The following is a 27,528-nucleotide window of genomic DNA, read 5'->3' on the forward strand; positions in this document are numbered from 1 at the left end:
ATAATACGTGGCTTAAATGCCTTGGCCAGAAACCGCGAGTCTCTCTCCAGTAGAATACTTGTAGAAGTTTAAAATATTCAATACTGGCTTCCCCGTTTCCCGTAAAGTAAAATCGGGCGTCTCCTACCTGGAACCCTCTATCGGCCTGTGTGGGTCCTCCGAATCTACCGCGGACGATTCCGGTTGCAGGTACGCTCCCAAAATTACGTAGGGTGCTTGTTAATTCAGCTCCTCCTCAATCCACAATACGGGTGGGCGACGGACTCAAAGACTTCTCTCCTCCATGCTTCAGTACAGCCGCCCCACTACCAGAACAGCGAGTGCGTCGAAAACAAATTGGACCATATATATATATATATATATATTTTTTTTTTGTATATAAAAATAATCAAAGAAGAAAAGTATTATCACATTTTAAGAATTTTTGAGTTGTCGAAATGTGTGTGCTGTCAGTATTAAAATATTGCTACTACATTTTTTGCATCTATATCAATGAATTAATTTCCTTCTTCAAATGGATCTTCTTGATAGTATCCCAGACTGGATCTTATCAACCAATCTATAAAACAAAACTATCTCCTAAATAATTCCTTTTGGAATCCTGTTGTTTTTTGCCGAACATCTGTGTAGCTGCAGATGTTTATGGGAGTTCATGGCACACACCTTTAAGCCATCATCCACCTGTGTGTCACATGCAAGGCAGAGGTTTCCCTCAATCCAATGAAGTGGTAGAACACCAGCATCACATGTGACATCTTCTCTGCTATCACACCATCCATAATGCGAGGATTCACAGCAGGGTCAGTTCTGTGGTCACTGGAACTCCCCTCTGTTGCACCACTCTTTACAGTGATGATTAGGCTAAGGACTTGAGGTATGCAGGGGGTGGCCTTTCTGCCCTTCTGATAACTACTACACCACTGTTGACGCTATCTTATCTGATAATCTAAGATAAAGCCAGTACAGAGGATCAGGGGCAGTATTGTCCTCAAGAACATATGAGGCAATGTGTTCCTACTATATTAGATAGATAGCAAAAAAATCATCATGGTCAATTGGATAAGCCACAAGACTCAAGAAGAGTTAAATCACGTAATAGTTAGAAACCATAAAAAGTTAGTGAATATTTAAAGTCCAATACAAAAGGCAAAGTAATGGAGAAAATACAGGACAAATAAATTATAGGAAATTAGCATAAATCTCAGTCACATGCAGCAAGTGTCTGGCATGAAGTCAAGTCTCAGAGTACAAATATTCTAAGCCCCAAGCAAGAGACAGATTAACCAGGGGCTGCTCTTAAAGAGTCGAGGCATTCCAAATGTGGCTCACCTCCAATTTTGACATCTTTTATAACAAAGTGTATGCCAAAATTACGTGGTCAAAACTAAAGGGTCAAAATCAAATCATAAGGAAAGGAAGCTTTCCTGCAGAGTTCATCAAGAAAAGCATGCCAACAGGTCACAGTTTGTTACCTCATAAAGAGAAGAACGGAAAAAATACAGCAGGACTGCATTGAGATTCAACATGGAGTCAGATTAAATTTGGGCCAAGTTTAGCCAAGCACAGAAAAATTTGACATATAAAGTGCAATGTTTTTGTTTTAGTGCAAACTTTTCAGAATACTAGGCAAACATTATTTGGTAAATTGAAAGACATCTTTATCAACACCACATATACCCTGCTGATTTATTCTGCATGAGAGCTTGACCCTCCAGCTACAAGAATGTACTGACCACATGCCAGCATGCCCATTGTCTATGGCGTTAGTGGCAGCACCAATTGAGCTTCAGCAGATTATGGCCATCTTAAGTGTGGCCAAGCCCTACCTCCCACCAATAACATTTTACAGTACTTTTGGAAAAGGACCACAAAGTGACTCCACCATCCTTAATGGAGGATGGTAAGGAATTGATTGGGGTTTGTTTAGACCCATCTTATGAGGGACCTACGGTGGTTAAAGCGTTTGAGGCAATGGCACGCCTCATCGATGGATTATTAAAATTACCCGCGCCCGGACCGACGAAATGCTCCCCCAGATGGTTTAATTGAGATTGCTCGAGGGCCCACAATGATCTAAAAGTAAGCTTCAAAAGGGTTCCTAGAGATAAGGGGCGCATTGCACAATGCCGGATAGCTTATAAAAAGGCCATTAAGTCGAGGAAGTTGGCCCTTCAATCACAGACATGGGGAAACTTACGGGAGGCTGCTGATAGAAAAGATTCTAGGGCATTTTGGGAAATAATTAATAACCCCTGTTTCCAGGATGCGTCTGCACCGGTAATTGGCACTACCATTCTCCCCGAACAATGGTTTGACCACTTTAAAGTTTTATATAATCATGCCGACGAGCAGCCGGGGGGGTGAGGTAATTTGCCCATGGGTGACAAATGTAGAATTCTCGGTAGATGAACTGGCAGTGGGGATCAAAGGGCTGACACAGAATAAGGCCCCCGGTCCGGATGGTATCCCCCCCGGATCTCTACCTAAGTAAGGTTGATTTATGGGCACCCATCCTCACTAGAGTAATAAACACGGCTGTCTCGACAGGCATGCCAAGATCCTGGGCTGCAGCCACGATAGTCCCAATCTTTAAAAAAGGGAAAAAGGATGATCCCCGGTGTTATCGCCCGATCTCCCTGATTGATGTAACGGCTAAAGTATTGGGGAGAGTTGTCCTGAATCGTCTTTTGGATTGGGCAGAGGAACACCACATAATAACTGACTTGCAATATGGTTTCAGATCAGGAAAGTCAACCACAGATCAGTGTCTGAACCTTTATCTTTTAATGGCCAAGAGTATACTATTGCAAGCAATCAGCCGATTTATATGGGGTTTATGGACCTCACATCGGCTTTCGACCACGTCAACAGGGAAAAGCTCTGGAACCTGATAATCAAACTAGGGGTAGAAGAAGGCCTGGTGGTTACTCTAAGAGCACTCCACTGGCACACCTCTGCTAGAGTGCGTTATAACCTAGAGGGTGATACTACAGCTCCCTTTCCTTGCACCAGCGGGGTGCGCCAGGGTTGCATTCTGGCCCCGTTTCTGTTCTCTTTATACATAAATGGGCTAGAACAGGCATTATGCAATCTAAATGCAGATACCCCTAGAGTAGGTGCACGAGCAGTACCGGTGTTGTTATATGCGGACGACGCGGTACTTTTAGCCCGAACACCGAGAGGTCTCCAGATCTTGCTGGATGGGTTTGTTAGCTTTATGGCCAGTTTAGATCTTTCAGCTAATTTAGCCAAGTCATATGTACTGTCGGCAGGGCCTAAACCATGTAAAAATTTTGTTGGCACACATATAATGGAACAGGTTAAATCCTTTTCCTATCTGGGTGTTTTATTCGACGGGCTTTTAAATTTTAAGTTTTTAACTGAAGGTAGAAGTGCAAAAGTAGTGGCCTCCACAGGGGCCATAATGAGTTATGGACATAGGCTGGGCAGGTGGTCACCTGAACAGGTCATGCACCTGTATGGCTCAGTTTGTTGACCCAAAATAATCTATGGGGCAGAAGTTTGGGGCTTTGCAAACCCCGCATCAATTCAAACTGAGGAAAACAAATTCCTTACAAATCCCACAAAATACGTCAGCCCACACACGCTGAATTGGGAAGGGTGTACATAGAGGACCTGATTAAAGTCAGACCACTTATGGCCTGGCTAAGAATATGGACCAATAGTGAGGCGGGTCTAAGTAGGCAGATAATTAGTGATTGTATGGGTAGAGATAAGGGGATGGACATCCCATGGCTGAGTTACGTAAAGGGTGCTCTGATGAGATTAGACTGCAAGAACCTCTTTACTGATCCCACAACAATCACTGCTGAGGATAAAACCAATATTAAAAGATCTTTTCTGGTAAAGGAGGCTGCTCGTAGAGCCGCCTCAGAAGAAAGCAAGTCTACTGTCCGCACTTTTAATTTAGTCAAGTCTATAGAAGGCATGGAACCCTATCTTGCCTTGCTATACAATGCACAAGATAGATTTTTAATTACTCGTTTTAGGCTCAACCTTTTACATCACCTTTTGGCTGACCCGTTTGGTTTTACGGCAACGGTTGAGCAGAAGGGTACCTGCGGCTGCGACAATAGGTCTCCGCAGGATACCCTTCATTTTGTACTTCTTTGCCCTTTTTATTCAGTTCCCAGACGTCGTTTCTTAGTAAGGTTTTTAAAACAAAAGAAATTCAGACATGCAAAAGTTGCTCTGCTATATTTACAAAAGGTTGGGAACCCACTGACGCTAGCTTGTATCACGAATTTTATTAGAGTTGCTTTAAGACTGAGACACACTAGAGGGTTACTTTGAATGCTTTGATGCAAATGGCCCCTTTCTTTATGTCAATATAAAATGAATTGTATTGAAATGTTTTTAACTGTATTATTGTACTTTTATGATATTTTTTAAATATCGAATAAAGGATTTTGATTGATTGATTGACTCCGTACAGTAAACTGAAGCAATTATTTGAAGAAACAGTCATGTCTGGCCATTAGCAGTATGTAGCGATCCAGACAACTTAACAATTTCTAACAGGACACAGAGCCCAAACACAGAGTGAGGGAACTACAAATAATACTAGTAATGGCCAGAGGGAGCAGATATAAAAAAATATTGAGCAACATGAATATTTTGTGGCATATTTAAAAGTGGCCAAAGCAAATGAGCAGTTAAAGTAATTTGATGAGGGCACAGAGATGAGACATATGGCATAAAATCCATCTTTCTACAACCTTCAATCCTTTTGAGGCTTTTAAGGTCAGCAATCTGTAGTCACCATGTTTATCCTGATTTATCTTTGAAAAAGGATTTTCTTTGTGTTGCATGTGGGTTTAGACTTTGTTTGGATCCGGCCTCCATCAGCAGGTCTACTGGGACGCCTACCATCTCAGTGGCACTGATAAATGCCCGCTCATTGAAAAAACACTATTTGGATGTGTTTGAGCTGCTGTCCGACAATTCATTGGATCTTTGTTTATTACGGAGACCTGGTTAGACAGTTCCTCCGATCCTATTATTTCATTGGCCACTCCCGGAGGCTATAAGATATGTAGATTGGACCGCTCAGAGGGAAGGGGGGGTGAGGTGGCTATCATGTTTAATGAAAAGTGGGATCTTCTTAAGTGTGATTTTAGTGCCTGGGACAAGTGTGAAGCTCTTGACTTTAGCATTTGCTTTTCGGCCTATTTCAAACTGGGGGGTTCTTTGATTTATCGACCCCCTGACCCTGCGAAGGCCTTTCTTCAATCTTGGGGCGAGGCAGTGACCGCACGGGCTCTGCGCTTTTCCCACTGTTTGATATTGGGCGATCTTAACATATACATCTTGATCAGATGGATTCTATGGATTCATCAGAGTTCTTTGACACTCTCCAACTCGCCCATTTTTCTCAATGGGTCACTCGGCCGACCCATCAAGGGGGCCATATTCTCGATCCCATCTGCTCTAACTTTTCCATCACAGCTAATGACCGGCTTCCAGTTTCTTGGTCTGATCATCATCTGACCTTTTTTTCCTGGGAGGTGGCCTCAGCTAGTCTACCTATCCCTGCCTCCCACAAATCAGAATTTAAAAGAATTGAGCCCTCCAAATTTGCAATGGCTTTGACCACCTGTAGGCCGGCCCTTCCACAGGATTTGGAAGGGAGCCTCTTGGCTTTTACCAACTGGGTTTGGTCTACTATGACTACCATTGCTATTCCTACTTCGGTGAGTCGCACCAGGGAGACTCCTTCTAAACCGTGGTATACAGCTGAGCTGACTCTATTGAAACAAGACTGTAAAAAACTCTTGGCATCTCAGCGAGTACTGCCCGGTGGCAAAGGGTATGCTTAGGCAGAGACAGAACATGTATTACACTGCTATTTCTCAAGCTAAAAGGGACTATTATGCTGTCCGTATTGATCAGGCTTAAAACAATTCAAAGGAAATCTTTGCAATTGTACAGAGCTTTATGTCACCCATAGCACAAGCAAGCTCTCTGCCAGCCACAGATGCCTGGTGTAACACGCTGTCTAATTTTTTTATGGATAAAATCCGAGGGATTCAAGCAACCTTTATACTGTGTCCACCTAATTCTTTGTCGTCTTCCTCTGATCCTACCTCTTCTAGGTACTCTCTGGGTAATTTTTCCCCGGTTGATTTGCCTAGTACTTTGACAATTTTGAAGGGATTAAAATCTGGTTCACCTGCGGACCCTTGTCCCGCCAGATTAATGGCGGCAGTAGCGGAGGTTGTTAATCCTGAGGTAAACAGCATTATAAACTATTCTTTGCAAGAAGCCTGAGTCCCTGATGACTGGAAGCAGGCTAAAATTCTTCCTTTATTAAAAAAGCCTGCCCTCAATCCCTTGATTCCTGGGAATTATAGGCCCATTTCTCTTCTTCCCAGTCTCGCCAAGGTCTGTGAGAAGGTATTGGATAGACAGTTGACTGAGTTTGTGGAGAGAGCGGACATCTTGCACCCAGCTCAGTCAGGCTTTTGTTCCTCTCACAGTACCGAATTGGCATTGGTGAAGTGTCTGAGGCTATTCGAGAGTGCCTTGATAGTGGCGGGAGAGCAGCCTTAGTGCTGCTCGACCTGTCAGCTGCATTTGATATCGTGCCTCATTCTTTGCTGCTTGACCGACTCGCGGAGATTGGTGTTTCAGGGTCGGCCTGGGGCTGGATTAAGTCCTTTTTGGAGGGTCAGGTACAACAAGTCTGGCTTTCACCGCCAGTGTCTGTCTCTCTGCCGGTTATTACTGGGGTCCCACAGGGGTCGTCCCTTAGCCCCCTCTAGTTTACCATCTATCTCACTCCTCTAGTCATATTGGCTGAGGATTTGGGGGCTTAGGTGATCGCCTATGCTGACGATACCCAGCTACTTTTCTCCTGCAAAAAAGATGAGAAATCCGTGGAATCTGTTCAATTCTGCCTGTCTTCGGTATTTAAGTGGCTTGCCGGTGCCCAATTAAAATGCAATGAAGACAAGTCGGAGGTACTCTTGTAAGGTAACTTTCCCTCTGGTTTTAGAGATCTGATCTGGCCATCTGAGTTCCTGACACCAGCTTCTAGCAGTAGCACTGCTAAGAACTTGGGAGTTTGGTTTGAGGATAATTTATCTTTTGCCACCCAAGTAAAGAGACTTTCAGGGTGTTGCTTTGGCCTCCTCAAAATCTTGAGAAGATTTCTCCCACTTCTCCCACAGGCGGTGAAAGAGACAGTAGTCTGCGCGCTCATTCTCTCCCGCCTGGATTACGCTAATGCGCTTTATGTGGGGATTCCGGCATACTCCCTTAACAAACTTCAAGTGGTGCAAAATGTGGCGGCTCGGCTTTTGGAAGAGATTCCCTTAAGAAGTAGCGTGCGAGGTCATCTCCGCTCTCTTCATTGGCTTCCTATGGCGGCCCAGGTGAAATTTAAGTCTATCACCATTGCCCATCGTGCTCTGCATGGCCTTGGGCCAACCTATTTGCAGAAACGGTTCTCTTTTTATGTTCCAGGGAGACTGCTATGCTCCTCCGCTCTTCGCCTGGCTAAGGTTCCCCGTTTTCATTGGCACAGGCTGGGTGGCTGTTCCCTAGCCGTTTTGGCGGCTCAGGCCCGGAACGCTTTGCCGCTTGCACTTCGCAATATTGAAGAACCTGTGGCTTTTAAAAAATTGCTAAAAACTCATCTCTTTGTTTAGCATGGACATGATCTCAGTCCCTCTATGCTCGCGCCGGGACACTCCTTGGAGTAGCTGCGCACGTTAGAAGACTAATTAACATAACATAACATAATATTTGGAAGATTTATAATTTTTGGGCAATTAGTTTGTGGTGCACATTTTTGTTTTAAAAAAAATTATACATATGGGTGTTCATGGAGTTACTGTTTTGTCACATTGAGTACATTACGACCATGGATAGTGAGGGCACTGTAAGGGTGTAAGCAAATGCTGCTTTGTTTTAGTTTTTTTTAGCTTGTCTACAGATTTGAAAGTAGTAGAATATGCTGGAGGATGTCTAGTTATTTTTGAAGAGATGATAGGTGACTTTGAAGAGCTGTTGGTCACCCAAAAAATGGAAGGTCCAGTAATGTACCTGGCATTCTAGAAACTGAAATAAACTCTAAGAATGTGCAGTGTTAGACCACTGAACATTCTGGATATGTGGATACAGCTGGTAGGGGAGGTTGGGAGAAAAATAAGTGCAAATTTGAGTGGCAAACAAATTTTGTGTGCTAGGTGGTGGGCAGGCATGGCATTCTTAACACACATAGGGATTTTGATGAAGGGGGGAAGGGGCAACAAAACCACACAGGACCAGAGGGTTGATCCAGAATCAGGATGACCTTGTGATGTGGCAGACGTTCGTGGGCAGGTAAATGTGCATACATGAGGCTCTTGTTGGACCCAAAGACATGGAAAATGGAGGCATATAAAGATTTATATTGTTATGGGGCTCTAGGAAGACCAGCAACTATAGCATAGAGCTCCTATAAATGCATATGTTTGTTGTAGTAATATGACTTTGAGGTAGAAATCTAGCGGAACAAACCATCACTTTTTTGTGGTCCATGAGGAGATTGTGTGCATAGTGAATAAACTATCTATAGTAACTGGCTGCTGAAACTGCTATGAAGATTGCTGCTACAGGGGGTTGAATGGAGCTTACTATTCGAGGCTACACAAATTCCCACTCCATATAGTAGCATTGTATTGTGTTGTATTGCATTGTAGGAATTATGATGGCCGTGACTCTGTGAGCTGGCTCCATGGGCAGAGTTGCACGTGATACCAGTACAAGTAAATGTCTGGAATTTATTAGCCTGATGCTCCCCAACTAGGGAGGGTCTGCACAGGGAATATGTTTTCCTTTTGGACATTACTAGCAACTGACTGGTTCCCTCCATCATTTCAGGGAGGTTTGCTGGCACTGCCTTCTATGTCAAGTGTTTCTAGGTAGACAAGCTTTTGGGTGAAGAGTTTGGGTGCAAAATTTTGAAAGGGGGGGTCCAGAAAAATTGTAAAGTACAAAGTTGGGAGCAAGATGATCATGGTAGAGGTGTCATAAAAGATCTAGCAGATGTGGAGTATAATACACACCAGTTGGTGTTTTCATTGAAATCTATGTTGCCAGGGGGATCCTATGGAAGATTCAGGATCTCACAAATAAAGGGGTCCAGAAGGGCATGGGTATTGCTGAGTAGTTCAGGTGATTGGCTGAGGGTACATGTAGGGCAGCGCAAATGGATTATGGGAGCAAAAGCTGCATGGAACTATATATGTCTGGACATTCAGCTTTGTGCCTGTGGATGGCAACGAGAAGGTAAGGTGAGTGATTGCAGAAGAGAGCAATACGTTCTTGAACAACTTGTTAAGAATCAGAATAATTGAGTGTCACAGATGAGGGATGTGTGAAGATCTTGTGCAGCTGGTAGCTGGAGGTCAGCGAAGTATAAGGGGTGCATCAGATCTGAGAGGAAGGCAAAGCGGAAATTGACGGTGAGAAGTTGATTCAGTTTCATGCATCTTCATTTAGGGCCTCAGATGGTTTGTTGAACGAAACAAAAAGCCTGAATCTCTGTACATTCTATCATCAGTTGGGTTGGGATACATGTAGGGGGCTTTGGCTTCTCATATGATGGTCAGGCCAATTCTGCATGAGATGGATTCAGCTGGTTTACAGGATACGGTGCACCTTTCCTAAGCAAACATGGAAATATATAGGGTAATACGTTTAAAGAGGGAACTATGACGATGAGGGATTGAAATAACACTAACACGGGAGGGGTTTCTTGGTGGGTAATTTGCAAGGGGAATAATAGCTCATTTTAAATGTTATGTTTTTGTTAAAGTTGACTGAGGCGGTAGATTTGGTAGCAATAGTTACAGCAGCCTTGGTTCACGTTCACGTAGGATCCCTCTGTTCTACCTAACTGAGTCATGTAGTTACTCTTACAGTAGTTTGCACAGCAAATACAGCCAAAAATGTGTAATTGAGAGCATTATGCAGCCTCAATAATGGCGCAATGTTGTGTTCTTTTCACCGTTGTCCAATGTCAGCATAATAGGCCATGCATGGAAAGCATGGCTACAGCACTGTGCAGGTCTTCTGATTGTTGTCTGCAAGCTGCCTTCGATCATTTGCTTCCTTTTGCTGCCAAATAACTCCTTATTTACTTTCTATGTGGCCAGAACATTACAGTGGGCTGGCTGCACCACCATGCAGTAATTCACAATAAACCTCATGTACCACTGGACTGGCAACATTTCAAGCACTTCCAGACATTCAACTCTCCTTTTCCTTACTCTCACTCTCTCTTTCTCTCTCTCTCTCACGCACACACACACACACGCACACACACAGGGCCTTATTTCTGAGGCATCAGCGGCGTAAGACATGCCCCCTGTTCTATGAGATTTCACTGCGCCACTTCTAGGACTCAATAGCGTCAATATCTTACGCCTGCCTCACAGCAGCCGTAAGATTGATGCAGGCCCTTTCACAGGGGGCTTGCCCCATGTGAATGGACACATTGCTGGACTTGCGTCACTTTTGTGACACACTCCAGCAATGTGTCAACTTTTGCACCTACAGATAAGTCAGAAATACTGACGTATCTGTAACTCCTTGTGACATGATGCGTCATACAGTAAATTTCGCAAGGAGGGCGCACTGAGAAATGACGCATCACTGCTTTCACGCACCCATGCGTCACTTCTCATAAATGAGGCCCACAATCTTTTATATTCTCTTCTTCATTTTCCTTAATCCCTGTCATTTTTTGTCACCATTTTCTTTTCTTTTTTCTCCCTTACTTCATTTTCTATTTCTCCAATATCATTTATACTTTCATTGTTCCTATATTTTAACTGTTCCCCTTTCATGTTAATCTAACTCCTTTTTCTGCACTTTTTTCCCAATTCCTGTTTATTTTCATGTTCCCTTTTCCTTACTTCATCATTCATATTTCCTGCTCTGCTTTTACATCTCGTATTTTTCAACATATTGGGGTTCATTAGGATGGCGGGCGGACTTCAGTCTGCCCGCTGCCCTAGCGGTGCTGGGACCAGCCGCCAGTGGTGCAGCGGTCCCGCACCGCCAATTAGAATGCGACCGCCACCGTGGCGGTCACATCCTGCATATTCAACAGTGTGCCAGGCGGTGCTGTGAGCAGCACCTGCCACAATGTAGAAAATGCATGTTGTGCATTTGCATGCACAAGGTGACAGGCACCGCGAAGGGCCTGCCACCTTGTGTATGCCAATGTAGGGGGATACCATGGGTACCGCCCAAGTGCAGCCTCTAAGCCCCCCCACTACCCCACTCCCCCGGGGGTACACAACGGGCCCCTAAAGCGATTCCCACATGTCTTTCAATGGCAGAGTCTCCGCCATGGAAAGGCATGACACCGACCACATCATAATATGGATGCACCGCCACTGTATCATAGGCCTTTTCTGCCCAGTAGGCAATCGTGACGATTGCCTACCGGCGGAAAAGTGGCAGACGGTCTTTCCCCACGGTACCCCTGCCATGCTAATGTGGTGAGGGTAAAAGGCCGTCCGGCGCGGTGTGTTAGGCGGTGGCAATCCACCCGCCATGCTAATAAGCCCCTTACTTTGATGTTTTCATGTTTACTATTTGCGCCATTTTACTCATCATATTAGTACAGCATATATTAGTACATTGCCACACTCTAGTAAGAAATTGGGAAATTAGATGTGCAGGAAGTGAGACTTGCACAGGTAATCCGACCACAATTGGGTTGAGCAAGATGGCAGACTGTTGCAATCCGGAATCTTTCCCAGAGGGAGGCTGGCCAAACCAATGAAAGTTTGTAAGAGAGAGGGATAAAGATCAGCAAGTTTTGTTTTATTCCAAAATTCAATTTGTCAAGAGCACAAAAATTAAGTCAAAGTCTATGGTCTTTCAGGGGTCCGAACTCCTGGTTGGAAAAGGTTCCGTCTTCACCAGGTCTTCCCCTGGACTTGGGGTTGGATATTCGGTATGTCACCTCCCCAACGTTGATGGAAATGGCTTGGGTGGATGGGGATAAAACAACAAAATAAATAGACCGGAGTGAGTCGCAGGGAAAAACTGGTGTTTCTCTCTCAGGGAAGGGGAGTGAGGGGAGAAGTCACCTTTGACCGGCACCGAGTGAGCCCCGATGTGACCTCCCTCCTCCCTCTATACAACGATCTTCCCCCTCCCGTGTCCCGTAAGCCCCTGTAGCGTCGCCCGTACCTTAGTAAGCCACCCTCCTCCAGGGGGGTGGCTGGGCGAAACGTAGTCCCGTTGGCCTCCCGGCTTGTCGTCTCTGCACGCCACAGCAGTACTTGCTTCAGTCTCTTCTTTGGCTCCGCTTCTTCTCGCTGCTAATCTGCCTCCGCTGTTCCTCTCTGTCCACGCCACGACCTCTCCTGCTCCGGGGGAACCCGCTTCCGTCTCCTGAAAGAAGGATGGCCCTCTTGTTTGCGCCCGCTGCTCCTCCGATAGGCCGCTTGGGTATGATGTCGTGGGCCACACCCCCGGGGATTCCGCCTGAGAGATTCCCTTAAAGGGCTCTTGTCCTTCCTGCACAAAGGGTGAAACAACTGGGTCAGAATCGAAGGTCAACAATGTCCGCAGTTCGTTATCGGACTCGTGACACAGACATTTTGCCTTTTTATTCCCAGGCCAAAGCCAATCATCCTGCAATATCCTGCGTCTACTTAGCACATCCACGGCCACTGATCCTTTCAGCATGCAGGACATTCACCCAGGCACGACAATTAGCCCCTGGAGTGGAGCAGAGTCTACAGAATCCCCAGTGCTCAACCACAGAAACCCAGAACCATAGCTAGATGGTAGCCACCTAGGAGATATCCGGCTCCAACTATGAAGACCACAATGAACATGTTGTGAGGTTTTCATGCCCTTAACAGTGAGGGGGTGTGGGGTGTCGGCTCCTCTGTTGCATGTTCCTAGGCCGCACCGGAGTCCCCAATGCAGCATGGCATGTGCGATCTACTGGACAGATCCATCCCCCTTTGGTGGTGACGAACAGAAGCAAGATATGCCAAGCATGCCCTTTTTCTGATAGGTGCCGTTCCCAGGCCCTCCCTCTCTGAACTATCCTTGGTAGCGGTGGGTGGTGCTGATTGAGGGGGCCTCCAGAGGAGACTTCTCACCCTCGGAGGAAGCTTGGCAGTCAAGCCCCCCTCTGGGGCTGCTGCCACTGTTATTGCTCCTGCTGGACCTTGGGTGATATTCGGACAGAGCACTTAGCCGCCCGGGACTGTTTACTGACAAGTGGATGTTCGCTCTGTGGCTACGAGACTTGAGGTCTCACCTTTGATGGGCCCACCTAGGGAGCTCTATGCAGACTCCACAAGATCCATGCTTGCCACCACAGATGGTGGTGGTCTGGTGGCGGTGGTTGGGGGCCTGCCTTCCCTCCCTCCCCGACTCCCCTGTTTCTCTTTATTTATCCTGTGCTAATGGACTGCTCGTGCCACCGTAATGGGTGGGGATAGGCGGGTCTGGTCGGCTGACATGCTGGACTGCTCAGGGACCCAAGTGACATATGATAGCTCCACTTCTCACCACAGACAAAGTCAAGGCCCTCCCAAAGCAAGGAAACAATATGAATTCACAATGGTGGGCCACCAGATGAGAGAACCTTTACAGGCAGTGAATGCTCTGGGGGCTGAAAGGGCCTCCATGGTGGATGGAGACTGTTCAAGGATAAGCACAAGGGTCGCTAAAGCTGAAAATCGCATCAGTAACATAGAGCACACGGTCACGAATCTCCGCTAAACAGTCCAGATTCTTCAGAGCACCTACGATGAACAATCAGCCAGCATTGAAGCTGCGAAGGGTCATTCCAGACTAAATAAGCAGAGGGCTGTGAGGGATCTCAGCCAGAGAAATTTCTGAGAAACTGTCTGAAAACACTTTTGTCATCGACATGATCTCTTCATGTTTCCTGGCCAAGTGGGCACACCAGCCGCTCTTGCCAAAATGCCTTCTTGGATCACCATCTGCCCCTGATCACAGAACTTTTGAATGCTAGAGACAGAGAACTCATCCTCCGCACAGGAGGGGAGGCTTTTGAGATTCTCTCAAATACTGTTTTTCTCAGACTATACGAGAATGGTAGAGGCATAAGAAATCCTTTGACAAGCAAAGAAAAAATTTTGTCAATGGCTAGCAAATTATGGTTCTGTGCCATGCAAAATTAAATATAGGGATCTATTAGTATGTCGGGTGGAGGCACCACCGCAGTGCTCGCGGTGGCGGAAAATGCTTTTTTCCGCACGCCAGCAGCGGTCCTCACGTCCGTCATATTAGTATGGCCAAACATAGCTCATTTCCTGTCCGCCGTGGTGTGACACGAACCCCCATCAAAGAGTGCCCGCCACCACGGCAGTGGGAGCCAATAGAGACTCAACTCCGTGCAGAATTATGTGCCGTCCACTGTACAAATCAGGATGCTTCAAACAGCCAGTCGCAATGCAACGGAGAAACTGCCCAACCAGAGACGGCAGAAGCTCAACAGAGGAACGCAAAACCAGAGTCCCGGTCCCTTCCACCCGGTCCCGACGCAATGGATCCAGCTCTATATGTCTTCCCGGTGCTGTACCTGATACATTACCAGCAACTCATGGACCGTCGCAGACGACAACGCAGGTACGCAATAACACAATCCCGCACACAACCACAACACAAAACTCATGGGCTGATATAGGGTCCACACATGTCCTACCTGTCACCAAATCACCCCATCCAGGTCACCCATCATCCGCGATCATGAAGTAACGTCCCGGTCACGTCACCGCAATGGTGAAGACTCGGGAAAACATGCGCACAATGCAGAAGGCAGGGCCAGCGACAGGCATGGGCAGTGCACAAAGGTCATAGGGCCACACCTCCACCCTCCACACACTAGCCCCCCCCAACATGAAGGGACATGCCATGTGCCCCTCCTGTGCCCCCCTGCACAATAACCAGCCAGGTGAACACACACCCTGCACCACACACCAAACAACTAGGGAGACAGCCACAGCAGGAGTGGCTGCAGAGGAACACACAGAACAGAAGCACAGGGCCAGGGCAACCCACACACCACAACAACAACACACACTTGGCAAGAAAACTGAGTCCAAGCACAAAATGAACACACACACAGAAAATGAACAATAACTCAACTGGACACGCAGCCTGCCAAGTCACACAGATATACCCCACACTGACACACAGCCACATACACAGACCACATGCCAGCAGCAATGGAGTACAACATATAGGAAACCTAAAGTAAGGTGCCCACAAATGGAAGGCCAAGGCGCTAACTACCAAGCATGTGTACATCACATGCAAGACAAGAAACATATAACAACACCCTCAGGCCATCAAATCACACATGGCTGGGACAGTGTGTGAAGTCGAACCATAGTCACCTCAGTGCAACAACTCAGGGAGACAGCAAGGCAACCCATGTATAGACACAGGGATGAAAAGAAGGCCCTGAAGTCAAACAGTGAACAGCCACACATATGTATACAACTACTTGATAGGAGAATGTCAGCAGAATACCACACACAGGGCCCATTGACACACTCCATGACTGTCATACACAAGTAGGAATCTTCACACATACCCCATCATACCTGCAGCACACAACACTAGTGTCAGACACACAGAAGGGTGTCAATAATGTCCAGTTATTACACAGACAAACAATCACACTCCCTGGGGGTATCCACAAACATCACACACACACAGGGATGCCAGAACCAATGTCTACACCAAAACAACAGACAAACAAATAACTCAATAAAACACACAGAGAACCACAACAAGACCAGACATGACCTGTGCAGCCAAACTGTGGAAAGGCAATGGGAGCACAGACAGAACAGGAGTGCACAACCTCAGCATTCAGGAACAATGCACAGACAACATACCACAGCACAGACAAGAAGTGCACCATCACAAAACAATCATGGACACAACCTGGGAGAAATGGGCATACAATGACACACAGACAGATATACCACACCACCCATCAAGTCAACATGATGTCATAGTGTACCACATGCCTGCACATGCATAAGAATGACAAGAGACAGCTCAAATATTAGAGGAGAAAACAAGGACACACCTAACACAAGCACAGGAACTAGAATAGACCTAAGTTTATGTGACAGACACATAAGTAAGGCACACCACACTGGCTACACACATCTGAATGAAACACACCACACCAACAAAACACACACACTGTCATACAAATAGAACACCACACACAGAGCATCTGTCAGCACCAAGACACAACACAGCCCAAACACTGCACACAGCTACATCAAACACACAACAGATGCACATGCCAATAAGTCACATTGCAAACAGAGCCGGACATCAGGGGATGCCCACCAGGCAAGGACAAGGCAACATACACCCACAGCACTGCATGCACACCAAGCTGTGTGTGCACACCAAACATACCAGCCCCACACAGATATGAGTGACACAACATGAACACCCACAACAACAATCCAAACAGCGCACTGACAACATCACACTCAGGAAGGGAATCAGTACCTCAGCAAACACACATACACCTAACCCAACACCCACAGATGCACAAGTCTGGGACACCAAAGTGGAAACAAAATGACCACAAGACTGTGCAACTGTTGAACTGCATTTGAGCAACCATGACTGCTAAACAGTACAAGATATTCACATATAACCAATTGGGAAAATGTTCTGAATGGCACATTGCAAAGATCTGCACCACAAAGAACAGTGTCACAAATAAAGTGATGGGGAGGCACACACACAGGCAACCCAAGGGGACAGCTGCCATGAAAGTGAAGTGGTGTGTATGTCATTAGTGGACATGGCAGGAGTGTACCATATACAAATAGATGGAGTGCAGACTCACAATGGGTAGGCATCTGAAGCACAGATAGGGGATGGTATGACACCACACACCACATGCCATGAGAAAACACACCCACAATGTCAGTGTGGCTGAGCAGGTATGCACAGTCACCACAAACAGCATCAAGACACATGGATGATCAACAAAACACAACTCTGACTTGCCAGCCACATACTCGGCATACTCAAAATTCAGACAGAACTACAAGGACACACCAACACACTGCACAGTGCACAACATGCAACACACACGTGCACACAATCACACTCACAGGACTGAACAATCACACAAACAGGCACTCTACTCCTAAGTGACACATGTGTGTAGTCAACATTGCAGGGGCACACACACATCCACACTCCCAACAAATTCACACCCTGCACATTGCACACTTCTTGACCACCAAAGTGCACACATTGAAAGTAACCCATGTGACTAGGATGACTGACCATCACAAGATGACTATACACCTACACTGCTGGGCACACATAAAGTAAGATCACGCATACATGATGACCCTGGCCAGCCTGCCTGTAATCCTGTGGATAGAATCCCACTCTGTGCTGGCAGTGCTTCCAAACCTGACATGTATACAATATAGCTAACATGAACAAAGAATGAGAATGACAACAGTATTTCATCTAAAACGACCATCATTCCACCCACAAGCATCAGAGTCTGGAAGAACTGAAGTCCCTGTCACCCCTGTAACAAATAGAAAAAGTGAGACAAGCCATTGGCAATGTTGAAGTGGCATACAGAGCATGTGGCACAGTAAACCATACACACACAGAAAAAACTTTAATCAGTAAGGACACTGACAAAACAGACAACAAGAGTAACTGTCTTTATTCACATGTTGCAGAGATAGACATCAATATAAGACAAGAGCAAGGCCATGAGATCCTGCACAGGCAAGGGGCGAACATCAGTGAACAACAAGGCCAGTGACGTGTCCAATGTGCAGAGTGAGTCCATGAGAAGCTGCACAGGCAAGGGGCAAACATCAGTGAACAACAAGGCTAGTGGCCAGTCCAATGTGCAGAGTGAGTCCATGAGAAGCTGCACAGGCAAGGGGCAAACATCAGTGAACAACAAGGCCAGTGGCCAGTCCAATGTGCAGAGTGAGTACATGAGACGCTGCTTAGGGAATGTGTGTGACTGTACCCTGCCATGGTCAGCAACACAGTAAGGGGGGTAACAATGGTCAGTACAGGCACCGCTGTGGGAGAGACAGGTGTGTGAGGGGGACAACCACTCAGAATTGCCAGTCAGTCGGACTGGGAACTGGCTGTGTGTCGGGGACAGTTGGAGTACTTGACCGGGAAGAGAGAGGCCCAGCTGAGGTAGAGGCATCAGTGACTTGGAAAGCCGGAGGGCTGCTTGGACCAGGTGGTGCAGTGGCACGTGGAGGTGGAGTCATGCTGCCGTGAGACACAGTGTGGGTGGGAGATTGTGGAGGGGTGCCTTTCCACTTCTTGGGGATTCTAAATGGCTTCCCTGTCTTGGGATTAGTGGCAAGTGGTGCGGACACAACAGGCACACTCACCACCAAAGCTGCATCAGATGCAGCCGGTGGCCCACCCTCTGGGGACATGCTGGATCCAGCTGTTCGCTTGGCCTGGCCTTGCCTTTGCACCTCCATCCCCTGTTTACCAGGTGTTCCCCCTACAGTAGGCCTGGGCGGTAAATTCCAATCCGCTTGCGGAATTTGGGTAATTTCCCGTTCCGCGGAGAATGCGGAACTGCCCAAAATTCTGCGATCCACGGCTTTGTGGAATTTTTTGCTAGTTCGCATTCTCAAAGTGCTTGTTCGCAAGATATTTCCACCCGAGCACGCAAACAGCGTTCGTGAACAGGAAAAAAGTGTTGCGAACAAGCAATTCCACGGGTTCGTGGAATTTCTGAGTGCTCGTGGAGATTTTTTACCATTTCGCGGAGCTTTGCGTAGCGCGACTACGCAAATTCCGCCCACTCCTACCCTACAGTGCCCTCCTTTCCCTGCTTTACTGGGCTTTGGATGGGAGTCGAGGTTGTGGGTGAATCTGCCTTGGAGCTCTTCTTATGTGTACTCTTAGCAGGCACCACCATCTCAGTGGGCACGGAAACTGTCTACTTGTCCATGCGAGACGCTTTTGGGACAGGAGAGTCCTTGGCTGGGGATGACTCTGAGGCATGTGACCCTGAGGCCTGCTTCTTGGGTTCCTGGCCCTTGCAGTCGCCTGATGGGCTTTTGCCTTTGCGCTCTGGGGTGGGTTTAGTTTTCTGTGGGGATGGTGTCTGTGCCCTGGAACGCTTGGGCTGCTGCTGCTGTGTGCTGCGTGTGCTGTATCTTGACCTTGAGGTCTGTTGTGCGTCGTCACTCTCGTCAGATGTGACCACTGGCAGGGGGGTGGACAAAGGGACTGGAGCTGGACTCCCAGATCGTGCCAGTTGAAGGGCTGCTGTCACTTCGGAGGACAAAGACTGGACAGTCTGTTGTAGCCCACCCACGTCTGAATGTATGCCCTCCATGAAAGCAACCACCTGTGCCAACTTTTTGTCAATGTCTATGAAGGCATTGAGGAGAGCTGTCTGGCCCACACACAGCTGGTGCAAAAGGTCCACAGACTCAGCACTGATGGCAGCAGGGGGGACAGGGGCAGGGGCAGTGGTGCCTGGGGTGAAGGACACTCTTTCCTTCTTACTGGTGTAAACACAGGCAGCATTAGTGGAAGAAGCTGGGAGGGTGGGCACCGTACGCTGTGTGGTGGAAGAGGAGGCAGAGTCCCTGTTCCCTGTACCCGCCAACATGGCTGCGTCACCGCCATCGTCAGATGACGTTGAGCTTTGCGTCTCTGGCTGTGATTCCTCCAGCAGACTCCTGTCCCCCTCCGAGGCGCTGGTCACATCTGTGTCACTGTGCTCGTGTGCAGCTGTTGTGCTTGATGCCTCACCACTGGTGTCCATCCCCTGTCCTTCCCTGCCCATGGGAGATGCTGCATGAGAGAGAGATGTAGTGTCAGGTTATTGGCATCAACAGAACAAACATATGCAAGCAAAGCATCACTGAAGATGACAAAATCTACATGTTGCACACCACCCTGTGCAATGACATTGTGCAAACTCTATTTTTAACTCGAACAGTGGGTGTCAACAAGCAAACCAGGCATAAGTGAGCCATGTGATGCCCACACAGCACAATATCCTGCCAGTGGCTCCGTTCAACCAGACACACATATAGCTCTGAGCACACCTAGGGCCTTTATGGGGGCAAGTATGAACCCCACAACATGTTACCACTGTCAGATCTGGATGGAGCAGAAGGGGACAACACAGATACAGACTCCAACATGACCGTCCACAAAGGCCATGAGCTCATGCCATACACCATGTTGTACTTTGGTTCACAACTACTGGTGCACATTGGTGTCAGATGTCTAAGCCTCACAAATCTGAGGTCAGGCAATGCACGCATTGATGAAAGCACACTCAGATTAGGCACACTGCCGTACCCTTCCATGTGATTTACCAGACAACCCCAATGCAGACGATACCTGAAGCCCACGACTCAGAATGCAATGTAAATGCCCAGTACTAAAATCACATTAGGAAGTACAGGTATGGCAAATCCATGACAGCTGCACCCAGCACTGAGGCCACTTACAAGCCACTGCATCACACTACCAACATCACATAGTCCAGCGCCGGCCCAGGCTGTGTACACATGCAGCCACTCACAGCCAAAGTCACCCTTCCCAGAATACTCACCCCTAGCTTGCTGCTGATGCTCCTTCAAATGTGCATCCAGCTCAGGCTCTGTCACGGCCAAGATGCGGGCCATTGGTGGTGTCATGCTGCGCCGCAACAACCTGCCAGTCCGAGTGATCAGCCCCAGTGTCATCTCGGCCACGTTCTTGTTCAGCCGGTAGATGTCATCCCACCTCTTGCGGCAGTGGGTGCGCCGCCAGTTTGAGACACCCAGAGCCCACACCTTGCATGCAATGGTGCTCCACACGGCCTTACGCTGGTATACTTTGAGCTGCAGGCATGGGAGACAAGAGGGAGAAAACATCATTGACACAGTCTTATGGTCCAATTTCTCTCAGTACAGTAGCATGATACTGACTCATACCAAATCCACAGAGATGTCTAATAGAGACAAGAATGCATCTCACATGGTACATCAGAATGGGAGAATCACAAGTAAATGCATGCAGGTGTGAGGGTGGACACAGTACCTGCCCATATCATACACATGCAGGATGCCAGCACATTAAGCCATGTGTAATCTGCCCACATCTACTGTCCATTTTTTTGTAGATCAATACATACATTACAAATCAACATATGTTTGGGGTTGACTCACTGTGTCCAACACTGCACAGCCTTCAATGTCCTTGCCCTGTGAATGGCTCACTGTGTCATGGAGGTCACATTGAGGGACATGATCTCACAAACCCACACGCTTCTCACAAGGCCTGTTGTGTACAATCTACAGGGCTGAGATGACTCATTGATGGAGAGTAATGTAAAAGACACATGTACATTCAGTGATGTGTCCCTGTCAGACCGGGCGGTGACTGTGCAGGCCAGGTGGGCTCACAAAGAGTAGGACAACAGGGACCCACACAGCCATTAACACAAGCAATCACTGTCCTGAATCCTGCATTACCAACTTGCTGCGTCACTGTATGGCTGACAAGACAATACATGTCCTTCAAATCTTGATGTGCAGGCAGGGAAACGTGCGAAATAGGCCACATACCCATTTCCCCTGGAGAAAGCATGCTAGGTAGTGCATGACAAAAACCCCCACTCTCAGGCACATACTGCAGCAGCTCAACTTCATGTGTGCCCCCCCTGCACTCTCACTCACACTGTTGAAGACTTACTGCGACATTTGGAGCACCATATAGCCTTGGATACTGTGTGAGCACCTCGTCCACCGGGACCTCCAGCTCCTCGTAGGTGAAGGGACTGGCCCGGATCTTCTCAGTCCTCGCCATCACTGTGGCCAGGTGACAGCAGCAGCAGCAGTTGGTGGTGAGGGGTCTCAGGCAGGAGTCCCTGGAGACAGCAACAGTGGCAGTGGGGGGTGAGGGGTCTCAGGCAGCAGTCCCTGGAGACAGCAGCAGCGGCAGTGGGTGGTGAGGGGTCTCAGGCAGCAGTCCCTAAAGGCAGCAGCAGGTGAGGGTTCTCAGGCAGCAGGCTCTGGGAGCAGTGGAAATGTGAGGCGCTCTCCCACACATATATAGTCCCCTGGGGTCATTTCAGTGGTTCTAGGCTGCTGCAATTGGTGTTCCAGGTCTGCCTTATTCAAATGCATCCAATGATCAGCTCCACGGTGGTGGAGTACGCCTACCGTGATGTTCAAAATTGGATTAGGTTACCGCGATTGCGGTTCCCATTGGCTGTAAGGTCCATGGCGGTGACACACCGCAGGGGCCAGGCGGGCGCTACCACGGTGGTGTATCTTTAAATTGCATCCAATGACCGGCTCTGCGGTGGCAGAGCACGCCAACCGCAATTTTCAAAATTGCATTAGACTACCACGATTGCGGTTTTAATTGGCCGTAAGGGCACGGTCCACGGCGGTGACACACCGCAGGGGCCAAGCGGGCGCTACCACGGTGGTGCATTTTTCAATTGCATCCAATGACCAGCTCCGCGGTGGTGGAGCACGCCTACCGCGATGTTCAAAATTGCATTAGGCTACCACATGGTCCATGGCGGTGACACACCGCTGGTGCCAGGCGGTAGCTACCGCGATTTGGGTGCCATACATTGGTGTCTATGACTGTGATTTGGGTGGCGGAGCATGCCAACTGCCATTTGACCATGTGTATATGCCTATCACTACCGCAATTGTGTCTTGGGCATTGGCGGAGGCACACTGCTGGTGCCAGGCGGTAGCTACTGCGATATGGGTGCCATACATTGGTGTCTATGACTGTGATTTGGGTGGTGGAGCATGCCAACCGCCATTTGACCATGTGTATATGCCTATCACTACCGCGATTGTGTCTTGGGCATTGGCGGTGACACACCGCTGGTGCCAGGCGTTTTGGGTGCCATACATAGACATGGGTGACAGTGAATTGGGTGGCGGAGCACTTTGACAACACCTATGGACACATCAGGCTGTGTCAATGGTCAATGGGCAGTTCTCAACAATGCACAGTGGCCACATGAACAATGGCACATCATTGTGCACACAATGCCAATGTCACATTTAACCAACTGCTGACTACACATGGCATGTTTGTGTATGTGATTTAGTACATTGGCATGTACTCCCTCACATGTCACTTGTGATATTGATGGGCATATACACCGAACAGTGTTGTTATGGGCTCTCCAATGTGCACACATATCAATGTGTGATAGTGCTGTAACAATCCCAGTGATGTATGTCTCAATGAACAATGTGCATATTTGAATGTCTACTATTATTGGATCAAGCACACATGTGTTGTTTATGCTCAGTGGTAATTGTGTTGTTGATGTGTGCCATGTTCAACTTACGCCTGAAGGTGTGTCAGGTTCTGTAGCTAGGTATGAGACTGGAGTGGTGCTTTTTTACACATATGCTGGATGAAATACTCTCATGCGTGACCATGCTAGATGTGGCCATATCCCTATGTGCATTCTCAAAGTCAGATGTTGATTCGGAGGTACTTGCTGTGTGAAAGGGGACAAGTGTATGAGTAGTGTAGCTGAAGGTGTCCCTACATGTAAGCTGTAACTCAATTGTGGTGACAGTCATTGGCGTTGTGTCAGTCAAAACGTGAGAGGTTGTGCGCATCTCATGGTGTATTGCATTGACATTAGTCCACTTTTATCTCAACTAGGAGGAGACCAAATCTGTATCGTCCCTTCACAGTGCTGGCAGACATGGAGAATGAGGAGATCATCCGGAAATTCCGTCTGGATAGAGCCACCCTACAGAAACTTTGTGCTATGTTGGAGCCACACCTGCAGCCTTGCAGAACATATCCAACAGCTTTCACCCCAACGTCTAAGGTGATGGCGGCCCTGCATTTTCTTGTCACTGGATCATTCCAGAACACGGTGGCCAGCGCAGCTGGCATGTCACAACCTATGTTCAGCATGGTGCTGCGTGATGTCCTGTCCGCTATGATGATCTACAAGGACAGATATATCCATTTCCCCAGGGGGCCTGAATTGGCGGCTGTGAAGGGAGATTTGTATTCAATGGCACCAACAACATCCCCCATGTTGTTGGTGCCATTGATTGCACCCATGTTGGGCTAGTTCCACCACAGGCACGTGACCACATCTACAGGAATCGGAAACATTTCCATTCCATCAACGTGCAAGTGGTGTGCAAAGCGGATATGATAATCTCGCACATTTGTGCCAAATTTCCAGGCTCAGCCCATGACTCATACATCATGCGTAACAGCATTGTACCACAGCTGATGGCTAATCTGCTTTCTGAGCATGCATGGATTGTGGGCGAGTATGCAGAGTAAAATAGCGTGCTGTGTGTGTGACATGCAGTCCTCTGACACAGTGTCATTACAAGGTTTCTCTGTGTTCCTCACACCTAGGTGACACTGCGGAATCCCAGGACACCAGCCGAAGTCCTCTACAATGATGCCCATGGGAGAACACGTTGTGTGGTGGAGCATACTTTCGGTCTCCTGAAGTCACAGTTTCACAGCCTGGACAAGACCCGAAGTGCACTGATGTACTCGCCCGGGAAGGTGTGTCAGACTGTAGTGGCATGCTGCATGCTCCACAACCTAGCCATTCGCAAGGAGATCCCCCTGCTCGTGGATGCTGATGAGCAGAAAGGCCCCTGCCTGCAAACCAACCCGTGTCCAGTGACGAGGACAGTGGAGAGGAGGAAGGTGTTGACCTGCGTCAACAGCTCATCAACAGCTAGTTCACTTGAAGGTGAGTAACAATGTACTACGGACCCATTGTCTGATGATGTTGCTGTTGTTGTGAAGGTGTATGTGAGCTTTGTGACACAGCCTGTTGTCGGCTCAGTGATGGCTGCCAATGTTTCTGGGACAGGGTAGTTTGGCACAGATACTGGATGTTTGTCGGTACTGTTGCTCATTATAATGTGTGCAGATTAGAGTACCCTGATGACAAGTGTTGTGTGATGTCTGTGATGTCACACCCAGACTAGTGAAAGTTGTTCTGTTGTGTTTTCCTAGTTCCCTTCAGCCTCTCCTTGCCTACATACATTCCATACTCCTTGTACGTTGTGCTCATGGTGAAGACTACACATCCTGGAATAAAGACGGAGCAGAAACAACCACATGTGTGTAAGGAGTATTTATTTTCAATGGTGACATGTGAGGGTGTGGAACATTTACATAGGGGTGATTAGTGAAGCTGTGAGTTGACAGTTAGGGTAAATGAGAGAATCGAGTAGTCACCACATTGATGTGGTGACCCAGTCCAACAGACAGATGCCATTTACAAGGCAGTGTGGGGAAGGACAGTCCAAAAAGTCAATGCAGTAGTGAAGAGGGTTGCCATCATGGCTGGCTCCGTGTCGGATGTTTTGCAGGTGCTCAGCCACAGGATACTCCCAGGGATTTCTTGGGACAGCCCCTTCGTCGTTTGGCAGGGGGGGTCTGTGCTGCAGGACCAGTGGGGTCTGAGGACTCACCCCTCTCTGTGGCCACAGGGGAGGATGTTGAACTGTCATCCTGCGGCCCAGCAGGGGGAGGTGGAGATTTTGTTTATCGCGCAGGCCTGTCCCTCAGTACCGCCACTAGCTGGCCCAAGAGGTCCACAATTTGTTCCATGTGGGTGTCCATGGACCTCATCAGCAGGAGAAGGAGCTCGCGGGAATCTTCTTCTGACCGGCCCATTCGTCCCTGGGCTTGGTCATATGCCCCAAGGACTCTGTTTATGTTGCCCAGGGCTTTGGTCCCAGGCTCTGGTTGTCTGTGAGTGACCCTGCCCCTCCCACCTGCCCTGCTGTCACGGACCTATTGCTTCACCACTGTGGGCACCCACATCCTCTCCCTGCCCTCCTCAGTTGGTGGTGTGGGGGGTCATCCTCTGTGACAGGGGGAGTGTTACAGGCACCACTGGTGGTGCTGGTGGTGGAGGACGCACAGGCCATAACAGCAGGGGTCTGTGCAGCTGTTGGTGTTGCTGCAGATTCGGTGGGGGGGACGATGGGGTCCTGGGACCGGTTGCACCCTGGCACACCAGATGGGCTATCTCGGAGCTCCTCATCGTCCGAAACCCGGGAGTCAACGTCCGAGTGTCCATGTTCCAGGGGGGGAGACTGGCTCTGCAGGTTGCTGGTGTTGTCCTCTGCAGTCAGTTCTTGGTCACCTGTGGGACAGATGGGAAATGGTCATTGTAGTGCACCCCACAAGCTTTGTTTTAGCTGTGTATTATTCACTGTTTGTACACCACACAGTTGACTAATCATCACATTGTTTGTATGTGCACTACTGTGCCTCCTGAGATGATGTTGAGGTACATGCATTTCTTGTCCATGGTGTGAGGTGTCAAAACTCACCATGCACCACATGCATGTTTTGTGATTACAGGAACATGTTGCCACATATGGACTGGCGCAACAAAGATTTTCTGTGACACATCTTTGCTGATTACTCTGCCCTGGCTGACGAAACATCTGAGCATGAACTGGCCATAGTTTACTCTTGCGAACCTTTGCCATGTAATGTGCAAATCTGAATTTGGACCTACAAGCATGTTTTCTTTGTTTTCATGTGATCCTTGCTGCTCTGGCCACATGGCACTTACACATGACATTCAATGCTGTGCATGATTGTGCACAGACTTTCTTCAGCATGTTAATTGTTGTGTCACACTTTGGTTGCTGTCACAGTTTAATTTGCTTAGCTGTCTGTGCACTGTGAGTGGCAATGGTATTGTTGTGTATATTTGTGCAATGAGAGGGCTGGCGTTGTCATATGGCACCATGCTTTTTTAGAGGAATGGCTGGGTGCATGTACTGGCAACTTATCTGTTATGTTTTCTCATTTGTGTTAGATTTGTGACACATCTGTGTGTGTGTGTGTGTGTAGTGTAGGCTTCCATCCTGCTCAGGGGTGGGACAAGGAAGCATGATATGTCTACCTACCTATTAGTTTAAAGTGGACAGTGCAATGGCTGGCACATGAATCTGGGTGGGAGGGAGTGTTCCTTCTTGATGAGCTGGGGAACAAGGGGGCTTGGTGTGAGTTGTTGTGCATGCCTCACACCCCCAAACAACCTTCCCAGGGAAGACGTCTACCTACCTGCTTGTTTGTTTGTAGTGATACAATGGCTTCCAACTGCTTATGGGTGGGGCAGTGCTCCATCCTGCTCAGGTGTGGGACAGGGGGCCTGGTGGGAGTTGTAGTGCAGTCTTCCCACCCCAAACACCCTTCCCTGTTAAGATGGCTACCTACCTGTTAGGTGAAGCTGAAAAATGCAATGGCTGACACATGCTTCTTGGTGTGTTTGAGTGCTCCATCCTGCTCAGGGTTGGGACAGGGGTGCCTGGTGGGAGTTGTAGCGCTGTCTTCCCACCCCCAAACACCCCTCCCTGTTAAGATGGCTACCTACCTGTTAGTTTGATGTGAGCAAAGCAATCTCTGCCACATGCTTCTGGGGGGGGGTGCTCCATC

Source organism: Triturus cristatus, chromosome 8 (assembly GCF_964204655.1).
Source record: "Triturus cristatus chromosome 8, aTriCri1.1, whole genome shotgun sequence".
Lineage (NCBI taxonomy): Eukaryota > Metazoa > Chordata > Amphibia > Caudata > Salamandridae > Triturus > Triturus cristatus.